The sequence below is a fragment of the Rhipicephalus sanguineus genome, chromosome 2, assembly GCF_013339695.2.
Source record: "Rhipicephalus sanguineus isolate Rsan-2018 chromosome 2, BIME_Rsan_1.4, whole genome shotgun sequence".
Taxonomy (NCBI): domain Eukaryota; kingdom Metazoa; phylum Arthropoda; class Arachnida; order Ixodida; family Ixodidae; genus Rhipicephalus; species Rhipicephalus sanguineus.
The window spans coordinates 15,040,464-15,053,866 of NC_051177.1; the positions used below are offsets into that span (position 1 = coordinate 15,040,464).

Consider the following 13,403-nt stretch of genomic DNA (forward strand, 5'->3'; position numbering starts at 1 on the left):
TGGCGCGACCGAGTGGTTGCGTGCAGTGTCCAGAGAGGCAGGCTGGAGGCGGAGCAGTATAAAGCGAGGGTAGATATTTGGCCTTGTTGGTGCGACATATTCATATTGTAAAGCGCGGAACTGAAATGACGAGGATGGGACAGGGAGTGTGTGGGAGTGTATGGGCAAGTGAAGCATGCGCACAGCTATCCAACCGGTTGCTAGGCAACACGCGGTGGCGTCGCCGGGGTGCAGAGTTTTTTAAATGCGGAGCATTTCTCAGTCGCACCTGCGGCGTCGGCGGCGCCGTCCACACCCCCACTGCGCATGCTCGGCTCGTCTCGTGCCGGCAGCAAGCCTCTCCTTTCCCTCTCTCCCTCCCTCCCTCCCTCCCTCTCCTCCTCCCTCCCTCCCTCCCTCATCTCCCTCGAACGCGGGCGGTGTGTATATAAGCGGCGGAGCGCGCGTTCGGAATTCAGTCAAGGGCGCCTTTACTTGGCTTTCGCTTGACTTGACGCTTTGTTTGACTCGAGTAGATGCGATTTAATGAACAGTACCTTCAATCAGCGTGCCACCACTCGTTGAAGGCAACGTTACCCCACCCTCACCGTCGTCGGCGTCAACAACAGCAAGCAACGCAGAAGACAAGGCTGCGAAGAGACGAGCATACGACGCTGAACGCAAGCGTTTGAAGCGAGCTGCGGACCCGGAAATTCGTGCACGCTGGAGCCGTTCAAGTCGTACTTGGGGTGCGCATCGTGTAACAATTAAGCATTCCCAAACTATACCCAATTACGCAACATTCAAACGATACCCCCACCACTCTGCGACGCATCTACTCGAGTTCCCCCCGTGGGAAGATGCGGGCGACCTTTTTTTTTGCGTTGGAGAGAATAGGGTTGGCATAAACAGCTCCGCAGTTAAAATTGTTGAGCATGTGTGCGATGGTTAACCCCGGTGCCAAACAAAAAGGAGGATGTGAAAAGCAACACAGAAAGAAGTTCGTCGGCTGCCCTGAAAGAGTGGGAATCATATGATGAAGAAGACGTAGATGTTCTCGAGAAGTTACGATACGCATTCTTGGCCAATCCTCCAGAGTGAGTAAGTGCATAATTTTGAGGAAACAAACAAACAAACAAACAAACAAACAAACAAACAGAGCACTGGCTGTGTTAGGCCAGTTCTTATTTTTCGATATCTTTCACAGTCGGACATTTTTTATCACTTTCTTGGGCTTCATCCCGCGATGACCTGGAGGTTCCCGTCCACCCAGAAAAACACGTCAAGCGAACCTCTAGGCGCTCTGCGCCGTACCCACCACGGCACGGAACATCACCACCACCAGCTGCACTCCATGCCGCATCTATGGCAGCGGTGACAACTACAACTCCTGCAGCCTCCGTAGAAGGAACTAGAGACCATGGCCCTGCAAACAAGAGACTAGGCGATGAACATGACAACGCTGATCCTTTGGATGAACACGCAAAGGATATAGATTAGGCATTCTTCACGGTGGTGTCCTACACAAATAAGAGAGGTTCTGGTCTTCCTGTCGTCCTCAGGCCTACCATGGAAAGAAGAAGCTCATGGAAAGTCAACCGCAACATTGTAGCATCAGTGGTTGTAACGTCGGTTCAAGAGAAACTTCTTAAGCATCGCCTCAACAAGGACGGAAGCCTGAGTGTCAACACAGCCCGCCGCCAACCATTTGCTCACTGTGACTGAACTGGCTGGCGTAGCTGTAGAAGCACGGATTCCGTACTCATAAACGGCGAACTATGGAAAAATACAAGATGCTCTTCTGAGTTACTCAAATGAAGACCTACAAGAGTATCTGCGCGATCAAGACGTCGCTTCAGCAAGGAGGCTCACCACCTTCACACCTGAAGATGGAGGAAAGGTCAAAGAGGTACGTCGTCGATACTTTATTTTGGAATTGGCTAATGATTCAACACTACCTAATCGAGTTACGCTTGGGTTCTGTAGTTACACAGTCACTGAATTACAAGTGCCAGAGGCATGGTCACATATCAGGACACTGTACCAGCCCAGTGCGCTGCAAAGTGTGTTCTGGCCCTCATTCGGACAAGAAGTGCACCTCAAGAGCACAACTGAAATGTGCAAAGTGCAGTGGCCCACACCTTGCTTCATATGGAGGGTGCATTGAAAAGAAGGCTGCTACCCTTGCACGCACGGTGGAGCAAGCACAATGAGAAGCACAAGGAAGCTAATTGCGCTTGAGAAAGCATATATTGAAGGCACCTTGCGCTATTGCTTACCGGTGTTTCACAGATTATCACAAGCAAACCAAAGGTATCTAGAAGCCGCAAGGAACAACTACCTGCGAATCTGTCTAAGCCTCCCGAAGAGCTCATCAGCCTCGGGAACTGTAGCGGAAGCAGGATGTCTCCCGCTAGATGTCATCTCTACCCAAGAACTCATACGCACTCATCTTCTACGTCTCCTCCAATGAAAGAAGCATTTTCTGTACCGCGTACATCTAAACCGCAGTAATTGTGCATTGGGCCAAGCTGTACAAACGCTGCAAATTACTCCTATTATTCAGCCGCAGAAATTACTGCCTCGGACGTTTCCTCCCTGGACACTGTCGCCTCTAAATATAAAACAATTTGTACCTGGTATCAACGGAGCAAGGAGACGCTTGTCACGGGTCGCACTACTGCATACTGCTCTCCTCTACTTAGCCGAGAACTGTACTCAGCACTCCCATATCTGCACCGACGCATCAACCACTCAGGAGACTTCCTCCTATGGCCTTTGTGTCCGCTCTACAAGACAAATGCTCTCTTATCGGCTACAGCGGATGACATCCTCAACGGCAGCAGAACGCAACGGCATCAAAGAAGCTGGTTTTAGATGCGAAGTATCTTATGGCGGAGTTCAATCCGGTGGTGGTGGTGTGCGGCGTGACCACCCTTACTGCGCATGTGCATACCCTCTCCACTCACCCTCTCCCCTCCCCCTCTCCACTTCCCCTCTCCCCTTCACCCCTCTCAACTTTCCCTCTCCACTCTCCCCCTCCCCTCACCCCATCCATTTCCCCTCTCTCCCCCTCCCCTTTCCACTCTTCCTCTGAAACGCGGGCTAGACATGCCGAAATTCTCTCCTGCGCAACGCCGCGATGAACACCAACGCATGCGCGTCCCCTCCCCCTTTCTCCTCTCCTACGCTGCCCCCCTCTCGCACGCCTGCCGACCGCGTTCCCCGCTCGCCCTGTGAGAATTAACGGCCAGGCTACAGGGAAGACGCGCGTAGCGTTCCTCTTCGCGGTCCACGACGCGAGGTCGGTAGCATGCCCAAAGAACGCCAACGGAACGCGATCGTGCAAGTGCTCCGGCTTCGCATCACCTCATGGTCCCCTTTAGCGGGAAATGGTGTAATTTTTTTATATCCTGCGCCGACCGCCTGACCGATGGATGATCTTCACCTACTCTAAGGGAGCACTGCAGATATTGTAGTGCCTTTTAAAGAAAACAAGTCATCAGCCCATTTCATTCGACGTAGTCACATTATCACATTTCAGTGTATATTGGCTCATTGCGGTATTCTGGCCAACGAAAAAGCAGATGTAGCGGCACGCAAAGGGCTTCAATACCAGACTTATAGGCGAACTCATTTCACCAAATCTGATGCTTCCCAGCTGGCTAAAGGACTTGCTTCTGAAGAAAAGGAGAGGCTCTGGAACCTTTCGACACATCATTATATGCTTTCCTTTACTCAATCGACCCGCGTCTCAGGTTCAAGACTCCCATCCAGAATTCCTCGACATATGGAAACTCTGTACCATCGCCTTCGTCTAAACACTGCCTAAGGAAACACTTTACGGTACCTCTTCGGTCAAGCGGCAAGTCCATACTGCCACAACTGTGGCTCCATCTAAACAGTGCAACATATTTTGTTTGAGTGCCGAGCGTATGCCGATGAGCGTGCGCTCTATGAACATTTCACGTTTTCGATAACGCAAAGAACTTTATCGTTTGACTGTGTCTTAGGCCCTTTAGCCTGACTCACGCAACAGAGGCGTGCGATAAAACTTCTACTCACATATTTAAATGGTATCGGTTAGCTCGACAAACTCGTGTCTTTCCATACCCCATCCCCTTCACCACGCATAGTAGCAAGTCAGCGATTTGTATAGGCCGGCTAAATTCTCTGCCTTTCAATAAAGAGTTCTCTCTCTCTCGTGCGACAGAAGGTACGCAGGACAAACGGGACGCTCTCTGAATGACAGGTTGAAAGAGCATAATTGTAACGTAAGACGAGTCAATGCTGGACACCTTGGCATCCATTGTAGAGATTGCAGTTGCCAACCAATCTATGAAAAGTTCTGCATTGTGAGCGAAATTGGCCAGAAAATGACGCGCGAGACTATTGAAGCCATTGAAACTGCGCGCCTGGGCGACTTGTGCGGAAGCATGCCGTCAGGTGACCTACAGAGGAAGTAGATTTCCTCGCGTCATAATCAAAAATTGTGCATCCTTGTTTATCCTTTCAGGTGACTTCAGTAAAATTATTATGGGACTAGGAGGCTAGGCATTGGTGGATGATCCCTTTGGGAAATTTTGTTTGATTTTGCTTGTTTATTTTCTGTCACTCGCTCTCCCCAGTTTATCATTATTTTCTGTATTTATTCCGCGAAAACAGGAATAAATTTCCTTGTTGAAAGTTGCCGCTCTGTTGTGTGTGAATATTTTCTTTTGTGTCCCGTCGATTCGCTGCGCTATACAAGCTACAGATATAAAGGTGCATGGTTTCATGTGGCTAGTGTGATACAACAAGAAGCACTTGAATGATGCCAGTTCATAAATGTTTATCAATTCAGTGAAGCCGCTAAATGAGCTATACGGGGGGGGGTAGTGTCATGATCCTAGTGGGATACTTGATGTCCGCGTATCGGAGTTGCCAGCTTCAATTTACCAGCACAGCCACACCTGAGTGTGCAGATGGCGCTTTGCTGCACGAATGTCTTAACTCTCACTTGGTTAGCTGTGCAATTTTTCCTCGATGGTGATTATGTGTTTGTTACGTGTAAAGAAAGGCGTTAGAAAACAGCAAGCAGGCTGGTTTGCTTGTAGGAGTGTTGTGGTCCCCAGATCAACAATTGCATTCTGTAAGGGGTGCTACCCTACAGGAAAAGTGCGCTTAGGCAGCACAGATACTGTGCACGTTCTCACTAATTCTCTTCAGCAATGTAGAAAGAAAAACCGAAATAACAGGTCGTTTCGTCGCTTTCTTCAAGACTATCAAGAGCGGGTATGTTCTCCGTCTGCAACAGTGCATTCAGATGAATTCAGAATTACGTCATCACATCGAATGCAGTACAGTTAGGAGTGCGATAAGAGTGCGTCAGTTGTGTGTTTTCCCGTGCATGTCAAGCAGTACAGAATATGTGAGCTTGGACGTGTAGATGCGAACCTATTTTGCCTATTTGAACTCGTGCTCGACTACTTGTTTACAGAACTAGCAGAGACGGGCGAGTTGGTGCAAATTCATGTATAAAAAAAAGCCAGAAAAAAAAAACACAACACACATGCGCGAAGGAGACAGGACGACGCGCTACTAGCAACTTTATCTGATGGCCTAATGCGTTTTTGTCATATGCATACTCATTCTATGGTTGCGGGATCCTTTAACCTTGTTATTTTCGTAGTGTGCGATATCTTACTGCGCTTTTGATTAAACTTCAGTTGCTAGTAGCGCGTCGTCCTGTCTCCTTCGTGCATGTGTGTGGCGGTTTTTTTCGCGCTTTTTTCAAACATGTACTTGTGTACGTGTGAACCTATTTTACCTATTTGAACTTGTGCTCGACTACATGAGACTCATGTGGTGTTCGATTGTACTGCATTTGCAGGTCTTGTGTTCGACTGCATAACATTTTGTGCCGTTCTTATAATGATCGTATTGTATATTTCGTCTGCTAAGCGAGAAGGAGGAGCTAGTGCCACCATAATGGCACCAACCTCTCCTATTCATCAATAAAAAAAGGGCGTCAGTTTCTCGCCTTAACGCTGAAAGAAAACGAATACGTATTTTTCACTTGTCATGTCTCCGTCTTCCGACACAGTGGCAAACCAAATGAGAGTGTCCTATATTACGACCACATAACTGCAATTCCTGTGATGACGATGTTCCAAAGGTGCCAGCAGTCAAGAGCTGCTTGTGTTCGCTTTTCTCCTGCTTCGGATTGGTGGGCTACGCGTGATCTCTGACGTGACTTGGGAAAACAGCTGTGTAAGGATCTGCACGTCTATGTTCCGTGCGCCATCTTGTGTCGCTGTGTCTTGGTGGCGCTCAATGCTCTCTTACGATGTGGATGAGCGCCCGATCGCACAAGAGTGCTGCGAAGTACAACTCCGGTAAGCCTTCGTTAAAACCACCAGTAATATAAAGAGCACGTGTCTTACGCACCAGCCTTTTGTAGCGAAGCTATATATGGCTAGGGCCCTGGGTATTTTTTCTGTGCGCTAGTAGAAACTTATGCGCCGCACAAATTGGGCAAACCTCACCACTCACTACCAGTCCACTAAAGATGAAGAAAACATGGCTGATCCCTCTGTCATAGGACTCGGTATAACACGAAAGTGAAAAGTGTCTTCACAGACGTAGTTGAGCGTTTGTTGCACATTGTTTCGCCACAAGGGCGAAGCAATGAATGCGATAGCAACAAACTGGAATGTAACGCGAAGAACGGAAAGCAGCGCGCTGCTCAAGCAGAAAGGACGCACGGAAAGAACATACACAGGATAAGCGCGAACTAACTACTGTCACAGCTCGACAGTTAAAGCGCGCTGCTCAAACACAAATGAGGACGCACGAAAAGAACGCACAAGTATACACAGGATGAGCGCGAAATAACTGTCGCAGTTGTAACTTATTTGTGTGTGAGCAGCGCGCGCCTTTCGCAAAAGCGGCCGCTGCAGTGAGCGAAGTGACCTTCGTGCTCTCTGTAACTTCAGTGAAAACTTGCGGTGAGAGTACAAGACATACAAACCACCGCCATCACAAGATATGCGCGCGCACGAGCGACCACGCCCTGTAGAGGCACGCGCTCATCGCAAGGCGTGGGGCGACGACCTTTAAGGCGCGCCTTTCTAGCCCTTCGCGCCATCTCGCTAGTGATAACGAAAGCAGGCTTAAGTGCCACCGATCTCTGAGTACCGCCATCGGAAAATGGTGTATATGAATAGCTCGCCGTTAGAAAGGTGAAGACCGTGCCGTTTGTGGCTGAGTCATTTCGCGCCGCGCGCTGTGGAGCGGGGGGTCGTAAGTTCGACTCCCGGTGGCGGATCTTTTTCTTTTATTTTTTTTCTTTGGCATCTGTTAGTCTATATATTTTGCAACGTGATATCCGTGATGGAAATACGTCAGTCGAGCCGTGGTGGACCCTGGCATAAAACAGCTTCGTGTTAAAAAGGAACACACGGTCGGCAAACACCAATTAAGGTCGCGCACAAAAGGCCAAGCGCACACTCCAAGCCAGACAAGACGACGTGTGCAGCGAATCAGAGCATTCGGCAGACGCTAGTATCATGCTGCTCAAATAGAAAACTTTGAAGGAGCATACCCTAAATTCAAAAGCGACTTTCTGGGCGGACATTTCGGATTTAGTTGCAGGGTGTATGATCGGCTATGGTTCGAAATTCTGCGTCACCTATGTGCCGTGTCTCACAGTTTTTCTTTTTAATTCGCTGCCCTAGACCATAGGGGCGTAGCCAGGGGGGGCGGGGGGTTCAACATCCCCCCCTCCCAGGAATGTTTCAGTTTTGCTTGCGTATATATACACACCCACATACAAACGCACGCACGAACATAATAGAGTATGGTTGAACCCCCCACACACCGAAAAAAATATTCTGGCTACGCCCCTGCTAGACCACAGTTCTTTTAAGGTATGGGAATAAGTGTCTGCTTCTTCAAATGCACGGGTGTATCATGCAAGCCCACCTTGCAGTTCGTTTCGGCGTACTTCTCGCGCACTTCCAGAGAAGGAAGTCGACAATGCTTTCAGGATCGATGGTCCCACCCAAGGCACCTTCCTCGACTTGCACGCGCTGTGTCGCTATCGCACGGAAGCAACGGCTGCGTCCACTTCCTCGGTTGATAGTCGGCGACGATGCGACGAACGGAACGGTAGAATTCATATTCACAAATACTGATGCGTTACATAATCTTCGCAGCAACTTTAAAGGCGATTGCGATTTAGTAACACTGAATCACTTTGTTTTTCTCTGCTCGTCGATGCGGAATATTCGACTCCTCTGGCAGGTGAAAATGCCTTTTTGCTCACAGTTTTTTTAATGCCCTTAAAACTTATGATTTCTTCCTGACTTGAGAATTTAAGCTTCGCAAGATCTTCTTTCGAGTTATAAACAGTGTAAGATACTGCTGAAAACATGGGTTTGCTCGCTCCGCTTACAATTCTTCAGAGCCCACGTATGGCTTCTGATGAAATATTTTTACCTCACGTATACGCGCTTCACTAAAATGGATAAAGGCTTGCTGGATAAAGGCGAACATGTGCGTACAGTAATTATGTTCTGCACAGAACGCAAGAAGTACAAAGCTCCTGAAAAAAATAATAAGCAGAATAACACAAGGAAAGAATTAACTGAATAACTTACCTTTCGGGCTTCTCTATGTTCAAAGTTCAGCACGAGGCAGCTTGGTTCGGATCACCAGCGAAATGGCACAGCACTGTGATATATACGCTCTTCAAAGCACGGGCTTTTGTTACGGACTACCGTTCACTAAAAAGAAGATCGAGGAACCACAGACGATCGTGGCGGGTACCATGCGCATCTTGAAACTGTCGTGGTGTCGCTTGTCGATGGCGCTCTTTTACGGTCTGCGAGACAAAATGATTGAATGCGACCTTTCCGCTAACGCGCTAACAGAGATGAATGCAATCGCGCACTGAGTCGGTCCGTTGGTCGGCGTAGTTGGGGAAAACCACTGCGGAGCAACCGTGGACGCCGCTGTCGTCTGCTAGCAACGTGTCCGGTCCGAGAAACGACGCAGCAGAGGGCGATGTTTTAGATCGGGCCACGTTTCCTTTGGCGTCTGGGAGGGAACGTCCGGATCCGGTTTTCAACTGCGTCTTCCCTTTCGCTTTCGAGGGTTCGTCTCTCCCTCTCTTACTCTCTTCGCTTTCTGTTAATCCCACCATCTTCAGCGCGGGCCTCTCGCAAGTACTGCGTCGCGCCTGTCGGCATTCTCGCAACAGCGCGGTGCAGTTCATTGCTACTTGTTTTCATCGGTATTCTCCTCGCTTGCTCTCCTGTTGGCCCATTCGTGACAACGAGTGAGAAGGGAGCGCGAGATTATTATGGTTCATTTAGCGGGTGAAATCGGGCGCTCGCACAGGAAGCCTCCACGCACCAACCTTGGTCAAGCATGGAAACCCCACGTGTCGAGCGTGTACGCTGCCAAGCATCGTCAGCACGACCGCCGTCGTTCTACCGGTGACCAGATTATGGTCACTCTAAATTGAACCAAGAATATCCGCACCTCAGGCAGCAATCAGGAAAGTAACTGAACGACCTCTGAAAACACAAAGAATGAGCACGTTATTCTCTCTTGGCGCTCCCCGCCTTTTCGGCACAATTTGTGACGCCAGCAGTCTGTTCATATGACGTCATGAGGGAATAGGCTCTGGATTGCTCCACATATGAGGGATATCAGTTGTCTCTCAACCTCATTTGCCATGCCGTTCTGCCTTGTCTCTCACGACTATCGTGTTCGGTCAACACACTTCACTTAGTTTTGTGCGTTTTCGACTGCGCAAGCGGAGATAACAGCCAGTAGTCGAAAAGCGCGAAATCCTGACAGGCTGAACGCTTAGTGCTGATATTCTCCACTTGTTTTATGAAGAAATAAGTGGCAAGAAGGAGATAGCGCCTGAACTGTGGCGTTTTTTTTTTCGAAAAGAGCCAAATGCAGAAACCGAAACTGGGCTAAATTTCACGGGAGCGTAAAGCGTGCCTAAGTATCTTTAACTTCTAAAACAGTTGGAATCAAAGTGGGGTCATTCCTGATTGTAACGTGAACTCAAAAAGGCAGTTTCTAATCAAAAATGAGCCAAATGCTGCATCTGTTTCAATCAAACTGAGCCACATTCATTAAACCAGCGCTGCGCCAACAATCGGGACCAAAACAGCCGACATGGCCTCATCCAATCTGTTTTATTTGTGTCCTCGTTGCTTTGCTATCGTGTTTACGTTCCACAATTAGTATTTCTAGGGCGATTTGGCACTTACTGATGGACCCGATGTTGTAGGGCAAAGCTCGAATATAAAGAGTAAGAGGCCGACTTTCCTACTTGTTTTTGCCTCTCAGCGTTTCTTTTCGAGTTTAGCGCTGCAGTATCATGTCCTTCTTTCGCTCGAAGACGATATATTTGAAATAACAGATATATGAAATTAAGATATTGGGCATCGATCTATTCCTTGAAGAAGAAGAAGTTATCCGAAACGGCACGGCATAAAACGAGCTCCGAAGAAGAAGAAGAAGAGCTGGAGGACTTTTCAAGGTTCTCCAGTCACAGGAAAAAACATTTCGAATATTTATTCAGAAATTTGAACATTCCTCTAGATTCTGCAAATATTCTTTCCCTTGGGGCGTCTTCTCTGGGCCACAGCAACAGGAACGTTTGCGTACCTGTCTGCGAATTTCTTCGAGACACAAGAAGAGTTCCTCATTAAGTTATTTCCTATTGCAATTTGGTATTTTATAATTCTTTTCTCTAATTGATTATTTTCGATATTAAGGTTCTTTTCTCATTCTATTGGCACATAACCCAAAGATTCTTATTTTATTTTCAATTCTCGCTTGTATTCCGATTAATTCAATTACTTTTGTCTAAATTCTAAATTTCCATGTAATGTTTACAGCCGGTTTCATGGCCAATCCCCCTTTGTGGGTAAGAGCCAGTAGAAGAGGTTCAAGCAATGGATGCCAAGAACAAGAAAACGCTGCCGACAATCCAGAACAGTGCGCCTTTTGCCAGGAAGGACCTCTCGCTCGTCAAGCCTATAGTCGTCGCCATTACGCGCATGCGACGGAGGACGGCACCGCCAGAAGCACAAGGATGATGTTAAGTTTATCGCAAAATATTGCTATACCGTGCATTCGAATAATTTTAGACTTCTTTTCTGAGCTGATTCAAGCCCAAAAGATATGTTCCAATCTATAAGAGCCAAGTAGAAACTTTACTCCTGAATACCGACGATAGTGGACTATATAGATATTAGCCGCAAGACAGATTTGACTTATTTAGGGGACAGGAACACACTGGCAAAAAATTGTTGGAGCAGGCCCGACCATATTGGCAGTAGCAAAAAAGTGCGTTTTTGTCAGTTTCACTTAAAGTGCATTTGGCTCGTTTAGAAAATAAAAACGCCACAACTAATATCTCGTCTTTGAACTCGGAGTGGCTTATGTGACCTTTAACGCAACACGTTAACGACCTTTAAGGTAGCCAGGTGTCAAGTGTTGAGTATACGCACTCACAGTTCTGCGCCGTTCTGCGCTGGGAAAGGAAACATTCGGCCGCGGGTCCGGCTGAGTCTTTCCTCGCTCAACGTAGTTGAAGGTCATCACGCGCACAATATTGCTTGGGTCACGCAGGAATGCGAGGCCAAAACACGCAACCTGTGCGAGACTCAGTTGGCGCTTCTCCAAATAACAGAGAACAGTTGAAATCGGCGCTAGCAGGGCCGTAACTAAGGGGGGGGGGGGGTTGAGGGGATTCTGACACCCCCCGAAATGTTTCATGCTTTAACTTTTCGGATGACACTAAAGCACTTGCACGCCTTCACAGTGACCACCAGTTGGCAAAGTTAGCCGTTCAACACACAAGCACCCCCGAAAAAAATTCCTGGGTGCGGCCCTGGGCGCTAGTCTCCTTTTTCTGTTCTACGTCCGTTCTATCGCTGGTCATATAGAAAAATTTAAAAAATTCGGCAGATCCCACGTACTGCGGGAGTAGATGTTATGCGAAGCATGCTGCGGGTAGGCGACTGTGGCGTAACTTTTTTTTACTGAGCGACACGTTACAAAATGACGCTAAAGATTTGTATAAATTTTATTCGCACACTTATATATGTTGAAGAGCCGCATATGTGTTATATAACCAGTTGTTTACGGTTGGGTAACGCTGCCAATGGCAACGTGGGTATTACCAACACCAGAAGCGGTAAGCTGATATGTAGTGCCTATACGTGTCCCGAGAACGCACGCACGTTTCACGAACCCGTGTGCATGTGTGCAAGATGTTCTTGACAGCTCTTGAACAAGGGCATCATCCCCGTGATCAGTGAGCACCAGCAGCTGGTCATGACATGTTATAGGATCCGGTCGTAATCGTGGTGACGAGGGGTCCATGTGTAGGGAAGTATGTGGTATTCGCGGCGAGATCGGGCTACAGGTGGCAGCACCGTCGCCGCGCTAGTGTGGATAGGCGGCTGTCGGCGCGTGTACAAGCGCGCACATCATCGCTTCGTTGTGAGCGATTTGACCCGATTTCCGGCAAACAAAATGCGTTGACTGCAGCTTTCTGGTAATATGTGCGCTCTTCGTTTCCGAATTAATGCACGAGGCGCCGAACGTTACTATTACATGTGAAAGAAGCGCATTCTGCCCACGAATAGGTTGCTCGCCTTTGGCAACAGTCGGCGTTTTCACAATGGATGACGTTTTCTTGTTGTTTTACTTGTACATGTTTGGCTTGTGTTCCACCTACTGCGCACTGCTGTATAGCGCGACTGAATTAACTATTTACTTCTTGTTCATCTGGATGACCCCAACAAAAAGAAAGCCCGTATTCCTGCAAGAAGAGTTCAAAAAGCACTTTGTGCACTGCGTGCTCAAATATTTATTTGCATTTCTTATTCAGTTCTCTATGAAGTGTAGGACAGTTGATAGAATTACTGGGGAAAGCTACGTGGCTGACAGCGCTTTAGCGCTGCGGAGACGTTTAACACGACCACGCTTGTTTTTATTAGTAACAGTACACGAAGGTAGCTGCGTAGCACGAAACTTTCTTCAATTGATTACTTGCACGACAGTAATGGAACAAAGGCTCCGTTATTTCACGGGACCAAAGTACGTTTTTTTCATGCGAATATTGTCCGCTGCCTTCCGTCGATCTAAACAACGCAACACAAACGCACAAGGTAATGTAAAGAGAAAAAGATGTGGCTTCGCGTGAAATTACTACGACATAAATGTAAAGTAAGCAGTTTCGATTAATTTTGATCATCAGGGCTCTTTAATGCGCACCTTAATCTAAGTACACGGCTATTTGTATAAATTTCGCCACAAGTTAAAATTGCGCAAGGCAACTGGGTCATTCCACGCCAAACGTCCCAGACATTGCGCTCGACCCTCTCCAAATGTATTGTAAA

General features: G+C 47.9%; 1 protein-coding gene across 1 annotated transcript in view; it reads right to left on the reverse strand.

The window, feature by feature from the left end:
• LOC119382445 (polyunsaturated fatty acid 5-lipoxygenase) overlaps nucleotides 1-9,028 on the reverse strand; it is a 68,557-nt gene extending 59,529 nt beyond the window's left edge. The window contains exon 1 of the mRNA XM_037650149.2: nucleotides 8,622-9,028. The gene's annotated coding sequence lies outside the window, so the exon portion shown is untranslated. The remainder of the gene's footprint in view (nucleotides 1-8,621) is intronic.
• Between the last annotated feature and the right edge of the window lie 4,375 nt (nucleotides 9,029-13,403).